At 40.9% G+C, this 20,330-nt stretch overlaps 1 protein-coding gene and 1 pseudogene across 9 annotated transcripts in view; one reads left to right on the top strand and one right to left on the bottom strand.

Annotated features, from left to right (window-relative positions):
• SSX2IP (SSX family member 2 interacting protein) overlaps positions 1–8,438 on the bottom strand; it is a 43,431-nt gene extending 34,993 nt beyond the window's left edge. For 7 of the 8 annotated variants that reach the window (XM_081255439.1, XM_081255443.1, XM_081255444.1 and 4 more), the window contains exon 1: positions 8,337–8,438. The gene's annotated coding sequence lies outside the window, so the exon portion shown is untranslated. Of the gene's footprint in view, positions 1–8,070; positions 8,182–8,336 lie in introns of those variants that run through there. The other variant, XM_081255441.1, reaches the window with a different exon arrangement.
• A 9,062-nt stretch (positions 8,439–17,500) lies between these two features.
• On the top strand, positions 17,501–18,028 carry LOC308630350 (large ribosomal subunit protein uL11-like; annotated as a pseudogene). Its single transcript has one exon. The product of its transcript is annotated as a large ribosomal subunit protein uL11-like (transcript).
• Positions 18,029–20,330: the final 2,302 nt, after the last annotated feature.

The raw sequence follows: 20,330 nt of genomic DNA, 5'->3' as shown, positions 1-20,330 counted from the left end.
CCCAGAGAGCTTTCTTGCCCAAGGTCACATAGCTAGAATATGACAAAGTCAAGAATCAAACCATAAGAGTCCAGCACATTTAACTACACACCCTACTATCTTTATTGTAGGAGAGGAAGGAATACACAATACATGAGCTGCTTTTTCAAACCCAACACACACACAGGTTCTTGCTTCTCTACCACCTCGCCTTGAGACTAAAGTATAATCCAATAGTATTATTCCAATTGAGTAACTGGAATGTGAACTGTATAAAAGCAGACAAAATATTAAATGTTACAGAAATTCAAAAAAAATTTTGAACAATCTAGTCAATATATACAGCCCAAATTGCCAGGCTTTCCCCAAACTGCCATCCCTTCTCTTTGTGCTTCCAGAACACTTTGCATTAACTCCGTAGTACAGATCTAACTGTAATGAAACTTCTCTCCCACCACCTAAGCTGCATTCCTGGTCAGCAAGCCTGTGAGCATATTGTTTGCACCCTGCTTTGGTGTGAGGTATCATAACTGACCCACTGTCAGTATGGAACCCAATAAAGTTTGCTGAATGAATGTCAACTAAGTTCAATGATGTATTATTAGTGTGAGGTATTCTACTGTAATATTATGACAGACAAGAATCAACACTTTAGCCATGCTGTGACTTAGAAAGGCTTTCAAATGAGTCTTGAGTGATGTCAGCTTAGAGAAGCAGGAAGGCAATTAGATGTATGAATCAAGAGCATGATAATTTAGAGACAGTATACCAACTTCAAATTCTTCCAGGGCAGAGGTAGGAATAGCAGCAATCATTCTTAAAAGAGGATTAAGAAAAAACAAACAAACAAAAAAAAGCACATTAAGCTAACTTTGTAAAGTTGAAAGTCAGCTAAGAAGTCCAAATAAAATTTAAAAAACAATTGTCATTTATTGGTATTTCATTCTCAAAATTAGGTAAAAGGTAATGACATTTACTAAAGGCAATGGAAATAACAAAGAAACTAAACATAATTCATGAATCTGTAATGTAATCATGTATCTGTAACAGTTTTTTCAATGATTTAGCCCAAATTCAATCACTGGTTATAGGCCTCAACAATAGCACCTGAGAACTTGTTAAAAATGCAAATTTTCAAGTCCCATTTCAGACCTACAGATTCAGAAACTTGGGGTGGGACCAAGAAATCACACACACACGCACACACGCACACACACGCACACACACACGCACACACGCACACACTCTCTCTCTCTCTCTCTCTCTCTCTCTCTCTCTCTCTCCCTCCCTCCCTTAAATATTTCAAGCAATTTTAAATTCTACCCAGTCTGGCTATGAGGCATCAAGAGTCCTGGGGTTCTAGGCCTGACTACAGCCAACCCAGAGGTTAAGTTGTTTTGGGTCACAGAAGTCAAAGCCTCTGAGCCTCCCACCTAAAAGTACAAAAACAGGCAGTTTTGGCCACAGTTTCAGAGGATCCGTGAAGCCATCCACAGATTTGCCAAGGATCAAGGACAGGGAATTAAGAACTTCTGTTCTAGCTAATTATGTGAAGCTGGTAGGAGAGAAGAACTGCTGCTCTGAGCCTTTACTACCTGCCAGGTGTATTCACCAGCCACGTCACTCACCCTTACAACAGCCCTAGGAAGGAGTAGATATAACACTACTTTATTGATGGAAAAATATGAAGCTCAGGGAGGTTAGATACCTTACCCAGTTGCAAACCTGGAAGATAGAAAGGAAAACCCAGCTGTTTTACCTGCAAGATAAGAATAAAGATTAGGTACAGCCATACCGTGGAGATACTGTGGTTTGGCTCCAGATCACCACAATAGAGCAAGTCACACAAATTTTTTGGTTTCCCACTGCATATAAAAGTTATGTTTACATTACACTGTAGTTTATTACATGTACAATAACATTATGCCTGAAAAAACAATGTACATGCCTTACTCAAAAACTACTTCACTGCTAAAAAATGTTAACCATCATCTGACAACACAGGGTTGCCCAAAACCTTCTATTTATAAAAAACAGAATAAAGTGAAGCATAATAAAAAGAGGTATGTCTGTATTTGATTCCAAAGCCTAACAAACCCTGGCTTCCTCTTCATACTCAAAAAGTACCTGGAGGGACTTCCCTGGTGGCACAGTGGTTAAGAATCCGCCTGCCAATGCAGGGGACACGGGTTGATCCCTGGTCCAGGAAGATCCCACGTGCCGTGGAGCAACTAAGCCCGTGTGCCACAACTGCTGAGCCTGCGCTCTAGAGCCCCCAAGCCACAACTACTGAGCCTGCGAGCCACAACTACTGAGCCCACATGCCACAACTACTGAAGCCCATGTGCCTAGAGCTTGAGCTCCGCAACAAGAGAAGCCACCAGTTAGAAGCCTGCTCACCACAATGAAGAGTAGCCCCTGCTTGCCACAATTAGAGAAACTAGAGAAAGCCCACATGCAGCAATGAAGACCCAATGCAGCCAGAAATAAATAAGTAAGTAAATAAATAAATAAATAAAAATTTTAAAGTGCCTGGAGCAAATGATATAAATTCTCTGAGTCCATCTCCTCATTATAAAATAACACAGCTGATGACAGACTGTATTTATTGATGATTTCTAAAATGTTTTCTTGCTTTTACATGCTAGATCCTACATAGGAGGAGACTTCTAAAACTTGGATACAGAATACAAGCATACCACATTTTACAGTACTTTGCTTTACTGTGCTTTGCAGATATTATGTTTACAAATTGAAGATTTGTGGCAACTCTGCAACAAAAAAGTCTATCTGCACCATTTTTCACAACAGTATTTGCTCACTTCATGTCTCTGTCCACATTTTGGTAATTCCTACAATATGCCAAACTTTTTCATTTTTATTGTACTTGTATGGTGAACTGCAGTCAGTGATCCTTGATGTTACTACTGCAAAAGATTAGGATTTGCTGAAGACTCAGATAATAGTTAGCATTTTTTAGCAATAAACTATTTTTTAATTAAGGTATGTACATTGTTTTTCAGCCATAACGCTACTGCATACTTAACAGACTATAATATAGTGTAAACATAACTTTTATATGCACTGGGATACGAAAAAATTCATGTGACTCACTTTACTGCAATATTCACAAAACTGTGGTGGTCTGGAACCAAGCCCACTATTTCTCTGAGGGCACCTGTAGAAAGAATCATGCTGAAGGTGCCATCTTTTAGATAGGAAGCACCAACAACCAGATTAAAATCACTGGCAAAAGGCTGACAAACTCAAGACCGTGTCCTTTATAACCTAAACTACTTTATAACCTAAACAATACTAACTCTCAGGTAAAAAGTACAGTCATCCCTCAGTTTCCAAAACGGATTGGTTCCAGGAGCCCCTGTGAATACCAAAATCTGAGGCGGCTCAAGTCTCTTATATAAAATGACAGTACAGTACAATGAATACAGTCGGCCCTCCTTATCCACAGGTTTCACAGTCAAGGGTTCAACCAATCTGGGTTCAATTCAATTGACTGAATTCAATCCACAGTTGGTTGAATCTGTGGATATGGAGGGCCGAGTGTATATGCAATGGCGGGTTACAAATATCTACTAGCCACTCATTAAACTCAATTCTTTTAGAACAATATTATTCTAGAAATCTCCTCCCACATTATGTTTCCAAAATAGGTCCCATTTTCAGCAGGTCTGGCACAAAAATACTATGGCACAGAGCAATTAATGGTCAGGGGCTGGCTGGCTAACTTAGCCAATGACAATGAGGACAATGAAGGATGGATATGAAATACTTCAGAAGTTGGGCTGACAAACATGGTGACAAGTATACAAAAGGGAGGCATTTATTCTCTCATGTAAAAATCTGTCTTTGGTACTAGACAGATAACAGTGTCACACAGGTAAAGAGAACAGAGGACTAAGGTTACCAGTGGCTTTGGTTAAGTGAGTGGAGATATAAAGCTCCATGTAGAACTCACTGGGCTTATATATGCCCTTATGAGACATTCAAATGGAGATAAACTCTAGGGCCTGGAGATCAAGACATCAGGGCAGATTTAGGAGTCATCAGCACACATGTGATAGCTGAATCTATACAGAAAAAAAGGGGCAGCAGAAAGAACCCTAAAGAACATCAACATGTAACAGGTGAGTGCAGGTGACCTAGATGTAGGAGATAAAAATCCAGGGGTGGGGAGAGTTTTAGGAAAGCCAAGGAAAATAGTTTTAAAGAGGAGGAAGTGATGAACAGCAACAAATGCCATAAAAAGGGCAAGAGCTAAATAGAATATTACATTGGATTTGGTAATTAGTGACTTTATGACAAAGCTGAGGGGTAAAAATGGAAATCGGATTTCAGAAAAGTGATCAGCAAATAAGAAAAGGAGATAATAAACAAAGGTCACTTGTTCGAGAAGCAGAGTTTAACAGAATATATTTAGGTTCTCTGAATGTAGAGGCTTTGCCTGATACTCAGGGATAGATCCGTGAGTGACTCTTAAAAAAAAAAAATCCTGTCTTTAAGTTAGTTCTTATTCAATTACAGCATTTTTATGTCAAATAGAAATATTAAGTGCTCAAATGATGTAAAGTGTTCTTCCATGCACCGTTCTGGATATTAACATGTTTTCTTATTTAATCCTTGCAAACCTATGAAGTAGGTATTACTATTCCTAATTTACAAATGAGACAACTAAGGCACAGAGAAGATACGGTACTTGCTGAGGTCTCATAGCTAGCAGTATGGCAGTCAAGCCCAAAATTTCACACAAAAGAGTAAGAGGGAGGGTGGGCAATGTGTGAAGTGAGGGTTAATAGATGAGAACTGTAAATGTTATTGTTAAGACTGTACTGACTGTTTAACCGGCCAAAGTTTAATATCTATTCAAGAACTTATTTTCAATTTGAAAGAATTTGTGTCTTCTCTCATCTCAGAATCCTACACTGCTAAGACCTGACATTTTTATGCCTCTTATGACACTCAGATTCAGCACTGCATTACAACTGTATCATTTCTCCTACTGAACTGCAAGTTACTTGAAAATGGGAGTGTATCTTATTTGTCTTTGTATCTCTATTCCCTCAATCTTAAAAGTAGAGGGTACTATACTGCAGTAACCATTTCGCAGTATACACAAATATCAAATTATGTTGTACATCTGAAACTAATACACCGTTACATGTCAATTATACCACAATTATAAAAAGAAAGATTCTCAGTAAAGGTTGGTTGTATGAATAATCATTTTTACTTTTCTGAAGTTTCTGGGGGCTTCAATAACATATTTTTAAAGTCTTTAATCGCTGTGTAGGACTGTTCTGCCTCAGATATTACTTGGATCGTCTATGGACCACGCAATTTACTGATTTTGGTGGAAATACCCTTCTGAAGTAAAAATCAAATATAATTCCCCTGGATAAAACCTTTTAAAGATTCCCTATCACCTACTAGTCAAAGGTCATAGCCCTGTTCTCCAACCTTAACCCTAACCCACTCTACCTGGTCCCACCTACCAAACCACCTATACTTCTTCAATGGTCCATTGCAACATATGTGTTCACCGGGTGAACGTCTCCTCCTCCATCAAGACAACTGAAATTCTTTTTTTTTAATCATCATTACTTTAAAAAAAAAAATTTATTTATTTATTTTGGCTGTGTCGGGTCTTCACTGCTGCACGCGGGTTTTCTCTAGTTGCAGTTAGCAGGGGCTACTCTGTGTTGCGGTGCGCGGGCTTCTCATTGCGGTGGCTTCTCTTGTTGCAGAGCACGGGCTCTAGGCACAAGGGCTTCAGTAGCTGTGGCACAAGGGCTCAGTAGTTGTGGCGCACGGGCTTAGTTGCTCCGCAGCATGTGGGATCCTCCCGGACCAGGGCTCAAACCCGTGTCCCCTGCATTGGCATGCGGATTCTTAACCACTGCGCCACCAGGGAAGTCCTGAAATTCTTTTTTAAAGCCTTCTCATATTTGCAATTTTCATTTTCGCTCTCTCCCTTACTATACTGTAAATTTCCTAAAAACAAACTCCACAAGGCAACACTGATATTTTTCATCCTCAGATCTGGCAAGTAGAGGCTCAGTAAGTATTTAATAAATGTTTATTAAAAGAGTAAATCATTGAAGCATAATTCAGTAAATCCGCAGGAACTATATAATACTGATCCATTATCAAAAGTAAAGATTTTAGGTAGCTTTCCACTACTGAGAATGAATGGTGCACTTTTCTATTCTGTCTCATCCCCAAAACTTGTGAATTCAAGACAACTTGTACCTTCATCACCAGCTAATCATGAGCACCAAACACACAAAAGAGACCCAAGGACTACCAAAACCTCTTTATGACCCAGTCAAACCAATAAGGCATGTTTACAACTATTGGTAAAAGATATGAAAAAACATCACTTAAAAGGCTTTGGAAGTGCTCCAATTTAAGTGTGTGAAATGAATTAAAATGATACAATTCTGGGGCAGCATCTTTTTCATCTTTTTATCTCTAGGTGCATACCACATTGAAGGCACTCAAATATTTACTTTTATAAAACCTGAGTCACAGCTAGCTTGGTCAAAGAGAAGCTATGTCAGGTTTTCAGACAGCCCAAGAATATAATGTGTCAGCCTTGAGGCCTTAGGCAACTCATCTGAACTGTTAACATTTTCTTTTTCTCATACACTGCCTCAGCATGTCTGGAACGCAATGTGCTTTAACAAGTCCTGTCACAAGGCGCAATGTGTTAGGAGGAGATCTTCACATTTCATCCTAGAATAACTAAGTCTTCACAGTTATCTTCAAGCTGCTTCACCCATGTTACTTAATCCTGGGTCTTTATTATCTTCATTGTACAGATGGGGGAAGGAAGGATATAAAATAACTTGGCTGAAGAGGTCCAGCAAGTCACCAAAAGAGCCTTCATTTTACCTATCAGTTCCTCATCCTCTCTTCACAGAACCATTTTGTTTGAGAAACTTTCACTGACAGCAGGCAGAAGAGAGCATCAAACTAGTTACTAGCTTTTACCTGTTTAATTTGAATGAATAACCTAAGCTCTCTAGACCTGTAGGTTATGATAGCTCTAGGACAGGAGATTTGATGGATTAAGTTTTGCTGACTGAATCCAAATTTGTAAATCTACCTCAAACTTCTAAATTTCGAGACAGCTTGACCTAAACTTTAAAAGCACTTATTTTTCTCTGTCCAGATCTCTAATTTTTTCAAATTTTGCTCAGTCTCCTAAATGTGTCAAGTCATACCTACCTTTTCAGTTCAGGATCAAGGCTACCAGAATTTTCTCCTACTTAAACAGTAAACCAATCCCTCCTGAGCCATGAAGGATTCCAAGGCACCCATCAATCACAGCCAACTCTAGATCTAGACTCTAATCTGAACTGTTAGGGGAGCCCAGCAATTTCGAATTCCAGGCAGCCCCTCTTACACCTCCGAACCACCCTTGGGAGGAGTGCCTCTTCTAATCGTCGCCCCATTATGGGGTCCAGAAAAGGGATATGTCAATAGTCTCAGATTCAACAAAAACTATTATCCCCGTGGCAAGTAATGGTAACTTGGCAATCACAACTACGGACCTTGAAATGGGGTAATAACTTAAAGATCCCCACATTATACGTGCTGAGAACAAATTAGCAGATTCCATTTCCTGGGCCCAAGTGACTTGCATAACTGGGCGATCAGCACAGGCTCGAAAGAGAGAAGGGAGCTCACAATTCAGTTTACTGTACTTTACCACAAAATTCTACACCAAAATATTCTCACACATGCCTGCCTGTAGATGATGTAAATTCTTCCCCTAGTCTTTTAACTACACCGCTGGCGGGGTTCTCTTCCTCTGCAGTGGCCACGGGCCACCAGCAACTCATTCTAACGGCTGTCCCCTGCGGCTCGAGCTAACAATCCCCCAAGCCCGCGAGTCCCGCAGCCTCTGCTAAGCGGACACCTCAGCCCCAAACTGGCCATCCCCTCCTCCCCCACGTCCCCGCGTCGCTCGTCATCCCACGCCAGGCGCCACCCTCTCTCCATTCCCGATAGGATTTGGGGCTTAGCGCTGCGACCGCCAGCAGGAGCGGTCCCCGAGCTGGCACCTACCTCCCACCTCCTCCTCCAGGCGCGGCCGGGGGGGTCACCGCTCGCCTTCCTCCTCCAACGGCCCCAACGGCCGCTCCGAGCCTTCCGCAGAGAAGCGGGGCGCCGCGCCAGGTGCCGGTGCTCACCTCCGCGCCCTCCCGCCCGCCCCTCGCCGGCGCCCACCCCAAGCCCGCCTGCCCCAGGCCCCAGGCCCCAGTCCCCGCCGGCGCCGGCGCCCCTCCCCGGGCGAGCGCGGCACAATCCCCGGCGCGGGGAGAGGCTCTCACCGTCACGACCCCCGGGTGCGGCAGAGACGCACCGCTCAGCGTCCTAGACCTGCTCGCGCAGCCCCGAGGGCCCGCACAGGCGCCGCGGCACGCAGCGCCCGGGCCGGCGGCCCCGCCTCCACCCCCAGCTCCCGCCTTCCCCTCCTCCGGCCGGGCTCCGCCTCTCCCTTCGCTGCAGCCTCCCGGGCTCTGCAGGTTTGCAAGGTTCTCACCCCGCCCCCGCGCCGCTGGCGCCGCAGGCCAGCCTCCTCCCATTGGCTCCGCCAGTTGCTAGGCGATGAACAACCGCGGCCTGCATTGGTCCGGTGGGGGCCCCTGAGTCTCCTCCCCACCTCCAAAAAAACCCAGAGAGAAAGAAAACCTTATCCCTAGAGCCCGAGCGGGATGCTGGCGCAGCTGCAGCTGCGGCACCTGTTACGCCCTGTGATTCACCCTGCCGGGCCCTGCTCCCCACCCCCCCTCACGCCTGCGGAGCTCGGGGCCCAAAGCTTCGTGGGGCTGGGGGCGGGGTGGGGAGGTCGTGGCTGTTTTAAAGCACGTGTTCCGAGCCCCGGTGAACCCCAGCACCCACCCTAGGAGCAAAGGTGAAGCGCCCAGAAAAGCCACGTGCGCTTGCAAAAGTGGGAAAATAAACCAAACAACAGCCGGCACCCAGAATTAGGTCAGGCCTAGGGGAAGGGAGGTTCAAGCGCCGGGAGTCGAGAATGCCAAGGAGAAAGTTCATGTAAAATTAGGGCAAGAAATGGACCTAGGCGGAGGACAGCGGAAAGACTAAGAAAAGGCACTTGTGAACTAGACGTTTATGCAAAAAAGTCCCACACTCACAGATCAAAATATGCGCAAAGAAAATGTATGCCTGCTACACCCCTGGCCGGGGTCATGCAGGCTCCTCCCCTGTTCCACGGCAGCCTAAAATTCTCCAGGGAAGCTGAGAGGCCAGAGAAAGGAAAGAGATCAGATGGAGAAATCGCAGGCTATGAGTTGAGTTATAAACACAAGATGTACTTGGATAGATTTTTTTTTTTTAAGTGAAGCCAAGAAATGTACTCAAGAAAGGAAAAACAGGTTTGGTATTTTAAGGAGGCTCCTGAGAGCACTTTGAAACCAAAATAGTATGAGAGGACAAGAAATATTAACACTGAAGAACAAGGGAGAGAGGAGTGCCCTCTTCCAATTTACACACATATCCCCATTCCTGAATGAAAGATCAAGGCGAGAAAATGAACATGCCATGGTGGCAACTTCAGAAACCAAGGTAATCCTCCTTTTGCCTTTGGCCTAAATGATCAGGAGGCCTGGACTGATGCTGTTAAGCATAAGTGAATGACAGCCCAATCGCCAGTTAGGGCCCTCATTGTAAGGACGCTATTAGGGCAGGCCAGTATATTACCAATAATTACCTTAATCGCTAACCCAGACAACTGATGGGAGTAAAGAGGGTTACCCTTGCTCCCGAGAGGGGTTTTGAAATTTCAACTGTCTACCCCCCAAAATCCCACACCCCTTCCCATCTTAAGAAGCAACTTAGTGTGACAGTTTGTGAAGGAACGCTTCCAGGTTCATTTTGACCGTTTTAACCTCCTCACAGTCAAAAAGCGAGAGCTCACTCTCCGATTAGCTAGAAGCTTTGAGATCGGTTGATTCGATACGCAGCGTCTGGCACTCCCTGTTGTGACCTAACCACTTACAGTGCAGGATTTTAAGAAGGCTTGGGTCAGGCAGAGGTGAGCTCCGGGAAGTTCGGCTCCGCCCCCAGCCACAAGGATGAATCAGAGCTGTCTGATTAAACCAGTGCTTTAGAATCTTTTGCTCTACACCTAAAAATTTTTGAGGGCCCCAAAGAGCTTTTGTTTATGTGGGTTATATCTATTGATATTTACTATACTAGAAATTAAAACTGAGAAATTTAAAAATATTTATTTTAAAATAATAATAATTACATCTTATCATAAATAGCAAATTTTTATGGAAAATAACTATACTTCCCCCTAACATAGTAAAAAGAATCATAGTGCTTTAAATATTTGCAGATATCTTTAGTGTCTGGCTTAATGGAAGGCAATCGGATCTTCAAATCTGCTGCATTTAATCTATTGCACTATTTCAGGTAGCCTTTGGAAAACTCCACTGTACACTCAGAATGGGAGAAAAAAAGGCAAATAACATTTTAGTATTAAAACAATAGTTTTGACCTTGCAAACTCCCTGAAAGGGTCTCCTAAAATCCCCGTGCCCCCCACCCCTTTCTCCAATTAATATTTTGAGAGCCACTGGTCTAGATGGGTCTTGATACTTCATCCCCCTTTATCAATGACTGGTTTAGGAGCTAAGCATGTGACCTAATTCTGGTGAGTACATAATGGGAAGTGGGGGGAAGGGGACTTCAGGGGAAGGGTTTTATCCCTGAGAGCCCCTAAGAAGTCTTTTCTTTACTTCTTGCCTTGGCCATCCTCCAGTAAGCAAGACATGTTTGGAGCTGTGGTGGCACATCCCGCAACAATGAGCAAGAAAAATACAGGAAAGGTAACCCAGAACCTAGAAGTCACTAAGTGGTTAAGTTAACCTACCCTGGCTCTGCATACGTCCAGACTGCTCACATATGAGATAGCAAGTGGCCTATCACCTAAGCCATTTGGGGTCAGGTATTTGGTTACTTGCAACCAAAAGATCCTGACTAATGTACAGGACAAGATAAAGAATTTGCCTACAGCCTGAAAATAGTCTAAGGATGCTTTTTTGCCCAGAGGTAAAGGAATTGGACTTAATAGAACTTTGCTATGGTAAAGGAAATAAAGGGGAAAGACACAATCTAGAATGTTTTTTAATGCTTAACTGTGCCTATTTTCCCCCCCCTTCTAGCAAAATTAAGGGGATGTGACTATCAAGTGTTGCTGTTTTCCAAAACACATCAAAACTTACAACTTGCTCCTCTGTAGTCTATATCACAGTGGTCAGAGTAATTCTTTAAAAATATAATTCACATCATGACGATTTTCTGTTTTGGTTCCCCTCAGCCAGTGTTAAAGCCAAATGTCTTTCTGTGGCTACAAGTTTCTTATGACCTGCCCTCCATCTCCTTACCTATCTGACCTCATATCCTCCAACTCTTTCCATTAGCCACTGTTCTTCGTTCTTGCCAGGCACTTTCCTGCCTCAGGACCTTTGCACTATTCCCTCTGTTTGAATGTTCTTCCTCTTAAAATCTATATTACTTATCATCTCTCCCCTTTCAAATCTAACCAAAATCACCCTCTTGTGAGGCCCAACCTAACAACATTATTTAAAACTGGAACCCCCTCCAGCTTTCTAAATATCTCTTACTTTGCGCTTATGTAATCTTCAACCATAGTACAGAGTTTACTTTTCTTCATTTGTTATTTGTTTAGTCCATTTCCCTTTACTAGAATGTAAGCCCAACAGGGACAGAGATTTTGTCTGATTGTTCACTGATGTATGCCCAGTGCCTAAAACAGTACCTGGTACTTAGTGATTGGTGCTCAATAATTATTTGTGAATAAATGAATATAACTTCAAATGGATGTTTTTCATTTCAAATAAATCACTTTGACAGGCTATATACATGTTCCAATGATGCTGCTCAAAAGTATCACATTAGGAGACACTGAATTTTTGAAAGGAATTCTCTCTTTGAGAAAAAATCTGATTTTTGGAACGATCCAAAAGTTATTCAGAGCCAAATCTGATGAACACATTCTGGAGTCATGTTAAAATGCCAAAACCTGTGTTTTCCAACTAAGTTACTGCATTTGGGTGGATAGGGAAAGGTCAAAAAACAAGATGTGTTTGATTTTCTAAGACAGAAAAGTGACTGTGAACATAATTTCAAAGAGGAATTCTAAAAATACACACTAATAACAAGTTGAAGGAAAAGTATACATGTATTTTAAACTCTATATGTTTGTGTGTATGTGTGAATGAATCTCTTCCAACCTGTCTGCAGTCTTCCATTCTTGCCCCTACTATTTTTTCCAAAATGAAGATCAGATCCTCTCTGCTGCCCTCCCCCCCCATCTTCAATTAAGAATCTTTCATGGCCTCTCATTGTATTTAGCATGAAATTGAACTTCCTACCCAGTCATGCATGCATGATCTGGCCCCTATACCCCTCTTAGAACTCTTACTTTGGTTATGCAAAGTGCCAGCCTTAGTGGCCCCCTTTTTTCTCCTCTGGTCCTTTGAACCTGCCATTCACTCTGCTGCAAGGCTCTTCCAAGAAGGTTTCAAGACTCTGATTCTTTTTCGTCATTCAGATCCCACTTCCATATGTAAAGCAACCTTCCCATGTCTGGTTTATTTGTCTACTTGTTTGCTTACTTATGGCTTGTCTCCTCCCACTAGAATGTAAGCCCCCTGAAGGCAGGGACCTTGTTGGTCATGTTTGCCTCTGTAGTCCCAGCCCCTTCATGCCTTCCCTGGAGGGTTTCTAACCATATTGTTAATAGTAAGATTGCTTTACATTTTATTAACCTCGGTGACTTATGAATTTTTATAAGTATGTATTATTATAATTTTAAAATATTTTAATTTTGCTGAAATAAATAGGCTCTGATTTTAATACATGTAGTAAGTTAATAATCCACCCCCTATTTACTCATATGTGTTCCTCAGAAACCAGTGTTTCAAATACCCCAGCAAACATTCAGGTCACACTGCTTCTAATACCATGTATATTCAAATCTGGATAATAATGGGCCAACTTATAAAGACTTTCTGCTGTAATTCATACCATCTGGATTACTTCAATAGCAGCAACAATTTCTGGATCTAGTGAAGACCATTGCTTTTCAGGGCCCATATGCTCTAACAGATGAGAAGAGGGGCTGGGTCACCTCTCCTTAATGGCCTCACTTTCATTAATTCTGTGTTCTGGCCAGGATTGTGTTTCCAGGGGTGGCAGGGTGGAGAAACAAAGTCTTGCTGGATTCTGTACTAGGAGCTTTCATACCCGTAGCCTCATTTTATTCACAAGATCAATTTAAGCCTGTTTGTAATTAACTACAAAATGATATAGGACAAATTCCAAGGGCCATGAGACTTTAGAATCCTTGCTGAGGGCTGGAGTGGTCAGGGAGTACTCAATGGAGGAGAGGGAACTGGAGTAGGGCCTTGGGGCAATCCTGACTCTGCAAGCCTAGCAGTAAGCAGAGACCAGACCACTAGGTCTGCTTCCGGGTCTAAAAGGTGGCCTTACACTTAGCTGGGCTTGGCTCCTCTAGCTATCTGAGTGAATCTCTGCATCATGCTGCATTTCCAAAGATGATTTCATTTCTGGCCAGTCCCTTTGGATTTGGGCCAGTAGTGGTTCAGCTTGAAACGACAGTCCTGTGCCATTTATAAAGTGTTGGCTGAGTCTGCAGAAAAAGCAGACCACTGTGGTTCCTCCTTCCTCCCACCTCCACCCAGGTGAAGATTCTCAGAAAACTATCCCTCCTCATTACCCACCCTGCCTCCCTGCCCTACCCCACCTCCCATGCCCTACCACCATACACAAACACACAGAACAGTGGTCAAAATGCTTGATCATCTTCTAGGTGGTTCGCTCTTAGTGCTTTAGATTTTGTCTGGTCTGCTGAATGTTTTACTCTACGATTTCTTTAGAAAGTGTTTTTTGTTTGGTTGGTTGGTTGTTTTGGGGGGTTTTGTTTTTGTTTTTTCTGAACCTGATGACTTTTACCAAGCTAACTCTTTGGTTTCCAACTCTCCATTTGTCCCAAAATTGATTTATTAATTTTAAAATATTTCATATAAAACTTGATTATGCATAGGTCACTCCAACAGTTAATAAGGTGCTATCATAGAAAAGTGATCAGGTACCAACCAGAGTAGTTCTCAAACCCTGTATTTCCAAAAGAGAAGCATACCTCCATTAGGAAATGCAATGAACATTCATGCAGACACACGCACACATGCACACACACAGAAACGCTGCACAAAGCTTACCTTGCTGACTACAGTGGCCTCTAAACCTTTCTCATATGGAACAATTTGGCTCAGTCTACTCTTCTAAGCTTGCAGATTTACACCCCAAGCATTGAGCGGACAGCAAAAGACCCTCCAAGGAAGTAGGGGGACTATAAATGACTCAAAATGTTTTTTAGTTATACTGAAATCTATGTAAAAACCACAGAGCACAAAGATCCAGCATTAACTTGAAGAGTTGTGATATAATTCTGCACCAAAGCACCCTTTTATTTCACATAGTCTTAGTTTCCCTGCTCTTATTTGAAAATTTCCTTAACAGTTTAATGAATATTTATTGAATGATTACTGTGTGAGAGATTGAGAGGTTTTAGACCCCTGCTCACAACAGGAATTCAGAGTTTCCCAGAAACACAGAATAATCCATTGACACTTGAGCCTGACTGCCTGAGCTGAAATACTGGCTGGGCCACCTGGGTCCATGTTGACATCACTGAACTCCCAAACCCACCTTTCCTCCTCTGGGCATTCTGTTTAGTAAACAATAAATGCTTCGGGGTCTAAGTGACTTCTAGTTAGGTTGTTTGATAATTGCAGCCAAAAGCATCCTGATAATACATTGAAAAAAGAACTTTCATGAAGTGACCTGATGGTGTGATATTTCATTTCATTGGCACAAAGATACTCAAGTGCCACATATGGAAACAGTCAAGTGAGCAAAAAAGTCAGTGAAAAATGAAGTATAAGAGTTATTTACAGAGGACTGAATGGAATAATTAAATGAGAAGCAGGGAAAATGCGGGACTGTGTCTATGCTTTAAATTATAAATATGTATCTTAGATATTAACATTTTTCTAAATTATATTTTCTTTCTTTACTAATTTAACTAGGCCAGGAAAATTAAGACACATTGATAACTATAACTTTGCACAAAATGATTTGCTCTTTTGAAAATTTCAGACCACAGCAGTATGTTTTCTGGCTAGTACTTGCTTTATGTTATAGATATATTCCAGCAAAACTCATGTGTAAATAATGCATTTAAAAATCAAGTCATAATCTGAATGTACTAGTGAACCTAGATGGTTAAAGTTACGATAAATCTATTTGCATGATGAATGACGCCTTCGTAGAACAAATAATCTCATTATTTGTCCATTCTATAAGATTATATTTTAATATGTTGGATTTTCTTAAAAGAGTTTCACCTTTCCTTATTTAAAACCCAGACTTTTGGGCAACTATTTTAATGAAGAGTTTTCTGTAATTTGAATCTCAGTAGAGATGGCTGAGGTGTTGCAATCAACAAAACAGTTCTTATCTTTTTATTCCGCAACTGGCAATTCAATTTTATCCTGGTAATAAATTTCCATTTTATTTCATTATTTCTATTTCACTAGGCAAAGTTTCCCTTTCTGCATTCTCAGGGAAGAAGAAATCTGAAGGCTTGATTTCTGGTGGATTTTATTTCCTGCTTTGTAAACCTCTATCAATGATGTCAGCAAATAATTGCTCAACTTGAAATATAGTGGAATACAATCCTCTATATACTGGGTAAAACACCCACATAAAAATTCAGAGTTGAAAAACTTAGATATCAATTAAAATACGGTATTGATTTAAAGTAACTGCTTAAGACTTAACAATCATGTGTGAATCTGCCTGTCCCTTTAAAAAGAAAAGCAATTGTGTTCTGGTTGCTGAGCTCTCTTGGATTTATTTTATCTTAGCAGCTGTTCCTAAAGTCGATGTTATTCAAATGAGGGTTTTCAAGCTCTTTGTTGTGTTTTTCACAACTTGTAGTATATGCTATCAAACATAAAACTCAAATTTAGAATGGGGTAGGGGTAGGGACAATTAGAAATACCGAAGAAATAAAATGATATTGAAAAAAACCTCTAATTTTCATTTAACAAAGATAGGACTGTTGAACATGATCTGCCTGAAGCCCCAGACAGTAGCAAGGCAAAACCCCTGAACCTCTAAGCACCAAAAGTGGTTGATATATTTAGTAATTAGTTTATGTGTAGGGGGAGGGAATGTCTTAAATGGAAATAATGGCACTTTCTGTGATTATAGAAGATGAGGAAAGAGCACAACAAACATTTTTCTTGCCTCTCCAAAGTAAGCATATTATAAAGTTTGCCCAACATAGGCTACCCTTTGACCTAGAAAGAATAACTACAACTCATACACGTTCTGTTCCATTTATTTTTGTTGCTTTTTTCTTTTTTCTTTTTTTTTTTTTCAAGAGGTAGCATAGCTTGATCATTAAGCATGAAAACTCTGGGCAAGGATCTTGGCTCTTCCCCATACTTGCTGTGGGTACTTATATTTTTCATTTAATTTACAAATTAAATGGGTTAGCTTTGCTAACAGCAAAGTATATATGGAATGTTAACCTATTTAGGAGTTAGTCATATATAACATTTTGAGTCATATGTAATCACTTCATAGTATTAATGTTAATGATTTATTGAGTGATTATTATTTGTCCACCAGTGTTCTAAGTGCTTTACATATGAATTCATTTAATCCTCACAACAACGCTATGAGGTAGGTATCATTATTGCTTTTATTTCTAGACCAGGAATTAAGAAGGCAGAGGTTATTTTGCCCAAAAATACCCAGCTAGTAAATTTCAGAGTTAGGGTTTACAGAGCTCTTCTCTTAACCACCATGTCATTCCCAGTCTATTTAGGACTGCCTTAATCTTTCTTGCTCTCCAATCATTTTTGTTCAAATGCCTGCCGATTAGTGAACAGAAATCTTCGAACTGGGATAACCACATTCTACCCATGTACGTGAAGACTCTGTAGTGCTACACAGCATGGATAGTTTTAAGGGGGTCAATTCCACATTCTCAGCTTTCATTTCTACACTTTCCTAAAACTTATCTGCCTGAGAACATGCTTGCAGCCTCTTTTCCATCCCTTTTTTACAATTGCCATTTTTCCACTTAAAAAAAGAAAGTCATTCTTCTCACAAATTCCACATCGTAGCATGGTGCATTCACCCCAGGTGCACAAAACATGGAAAATTAGAAGCCGGTGTTAGTGTTGAGAAAGAGAATGACTATGATGACTGGGGAACAGAAGTGTCACCTGCTAGCGCACTAAAAAATTTTTAAATGGCTTTCATTCAGATTCGGCTTGAAGGAGGCCAAGGTGCAATTTTCTTCGGTCCTCTGAAATCCGGGTTTATCTGACACCAGCCACCTCACCATGTTGCCTAAGTTTGAGTCCAAGGAGATCAAATTTGTGTACCTGAGGTGCACCAGTGGGGAAGTCTGTGCCACGTCTGCCCTGGCCCCCAAGATTGGCCCCCTGGGTCTGTCTCCAAAAACGGTTGGTGATAACCTTTCAAAAGCAACTGGGGATTGGAAGGGTCTGAGGACTACAGTGAAACTGACCATTCAGAACACACAGGCCCAGACTGAGGTGGTACCTTGTGTCTCAGTCCTGATCATCGAAGCCTTCAAGGAACAACCAAAAGACAGAAAGAAGCAGAAAAACATTAAGCACAGTGGAACTTCACTTTTGATGAGATCGTCAACATTGCCCAGCAGATGAGACACCAATCTTTAGCTAGAGAATACTCTGGAACCATTAAATAGATCCTGGGGACTGCCAGGTCTGTGGTCTCTGATGTGGATTGCCGTCATCCTCATGACATCATAGATGAATGACAACAACCGTGGTGCGGTAGAATGCCCAGCTAGTTACGAACTTCAAAGGAACATAATTCAATAAAGGGTCATTTGACAATCAATGGGAAGAAAAAATAGTTTAAATGAGAGGTCATCACATGGTTTTTGGCATATAATTGAAAGGAGTTAAAGGAATTGAGTAACACGGCTACAGCAAAAACCTTACATTCCCATCTACTTATTTTGTGAACAAAATGTTTCAGCATTTATAAGAACCTTGTCAAATGCATGAATAGAATTGGGGTGGAACTCAATCTCACTCTATAATATTCATCCGCAAATCCACTGGAAAAGGAAAAATCCCCTCCATTTTGTTAACAGATGCATTTTCAATAAAATCTTATTTTTATGTTTAAAAACGGTTGTCAATTTGTAATATAGCCACTGTTTGATCAATAGTGTACTACTAATAATTTTAGTAATAACTCCATCCAGAGACATAACTCCTAGGACCTTAGAGTTACCGGAAAGTAAAATTAGGTAAGTATGTAGTTGAAAAGAATGATGTAATGATCAATACAAATTTTTCAAACATGAAAATATGCAATAAGATAGCATTCTGTGGGAGAAATGGAAATATGGAAATGAAAATATGAGTTCAAGAAAAAGAAGGAACAATGTAACTTTTCTGGCTGTTAAAGAAGAGCTAAGTCACATATATTTAAAATTAATAATGTTGGGTAAAAAAGTACTGTGGGATTTAGATTCCTTGGGGTAACTTTTAAAAAGTGAGCTAACAGCTTTATTTTAAAATATCATGAATTGCATGCAATACTCTGGAAATGATACTCTTTGCAAACTTATGTTGAAAAATTATAGGTGGCAACATAAAAATACAGGAAGGATGCAAGTTTTTCAGAATTCTTTCAGGGAGTTATGTGAGCAAAAAGTTTGAAGATCACTGTATCTTGAAGCCCACAGAAGACCTCCCCAGGGTACTTAAAATCTGGCTCAAGTAATCATTAACACTACCACTTTACACATTAAAAACATGGCTGCTGTGTAAAATAAAATGCCCTTGGTCACTGCCGTGTGCCCTGGATATTCAGCAAATGCTAACGAATGAGAACTGAATACATCACTTTGAGTTGACACAGGCACTTTTCCCTGTGCTATTCTAGCATCTCTACAGAGAGCTACTGTGTGTAGCTATGTCCACCGCACTGCGTGTGTTTCAGGAAAACAATAATACAAAACACAGCTTTTAAGATAAACAAATGTGCCACAAGATTTTCCTGTGATTTCTCTGCAATATAAGCCTAGACTATGAGGTCCTTAGAATACATGTTTTCCAAACCCAAATTTAGGACCCATGATCTGATATGTGAAAGTATCCTTTGGAGGTTAACTGGGCAGCTTTCTGGAAATCAGAAATTTCTTGAAAATCCAGAAACTCAGGTCAAAATAAGTAAGTATAATCCACATCACATCTGCTGTCTCAACATGAAAGTTTTATAACTTATTCTAATGCCAAACTTGGACTCTAGAAAACTTGGATTCTCATTTTATTCTGCTACCAATCCTTAATAAATCACCTCTCTGGGCCTCATTTTCTTCATCTGTAAAAGAAGCGGAATTGCTTACTTATCTTTTGTTTCCCTTCTGTGCAGAAGATTTTTTTTTCATTCATTAATTCAACAAGCCTTTACTGAGCACCTGCCATGTACTAGATTCAAAGGTGAATGAGACAACAAAGTAAGTCCCTTCCCTCAAGGTGCTTCCAGGCTATGAGGACATTAAGACTGTTAACTTGTTTACAGATAATTACAAGGTAGACTGATAAATGTTGTAATAGAGTAATGTGGAAGGCATGATGACGCCTCAGTGGATGGAAGCATCAAGTTAGTGAAGACTTCATGGAGGATGAAACACTGAAATGTATCTCTTTTTTTTGGTCCATTTGATGCTTAAATTTTTTTTTTTAATTTTCATTACTTTTAAAGATGTGGCAATACATCCATATATAAAATTCAAAATGTATAGAAGGGCATGCTCTGAAAAGTTTCCCTTTACGCTCCCCTTGCCAGGCCCGGTATTCTTCTCAGAACAATCAGGACTACCAATTTCTTGTATATTCTTCCAAAGATTTGAATTATAGCTTAAAAGAATGAGTGCAAGATAATCAAGTGAAAAAGAGATGGAGCCCTGAGACAAAGGGAACAGAAAGAGCTTGAGGCGGAGTCGGGGCCCTTGAGGCTGATGGGCAGGACAGGGCAGCTCTTCGAGGGCCCTTCCCATGCTAAGGAGTTTGGATTTGATCAGCACTGATGAGAAACTAAGGCAGGACAGAATCAGTAAGGATTGGAAAGGAGACCAACACAAGTTACTAAGGAAAAAGGATGAAC

This window comes from Mesoplodon bidens, assembly GCF_964165515.1.
Source record: "Mesoplodon bidens genome assembly, chromosome: 2".
NCBI classification, from domain to species: Eukaryota; Metazoa; Chordata; class Mammalia; order Artiodactyla; family Ziphiidae; genus Mesoplodon; species Mesoplodon bidens.
The sequence above is the reverse complement of the archived record's forward strand: the minus strand, read 5'-3'. Positions and strand labels throughout refer to the sequence as shown.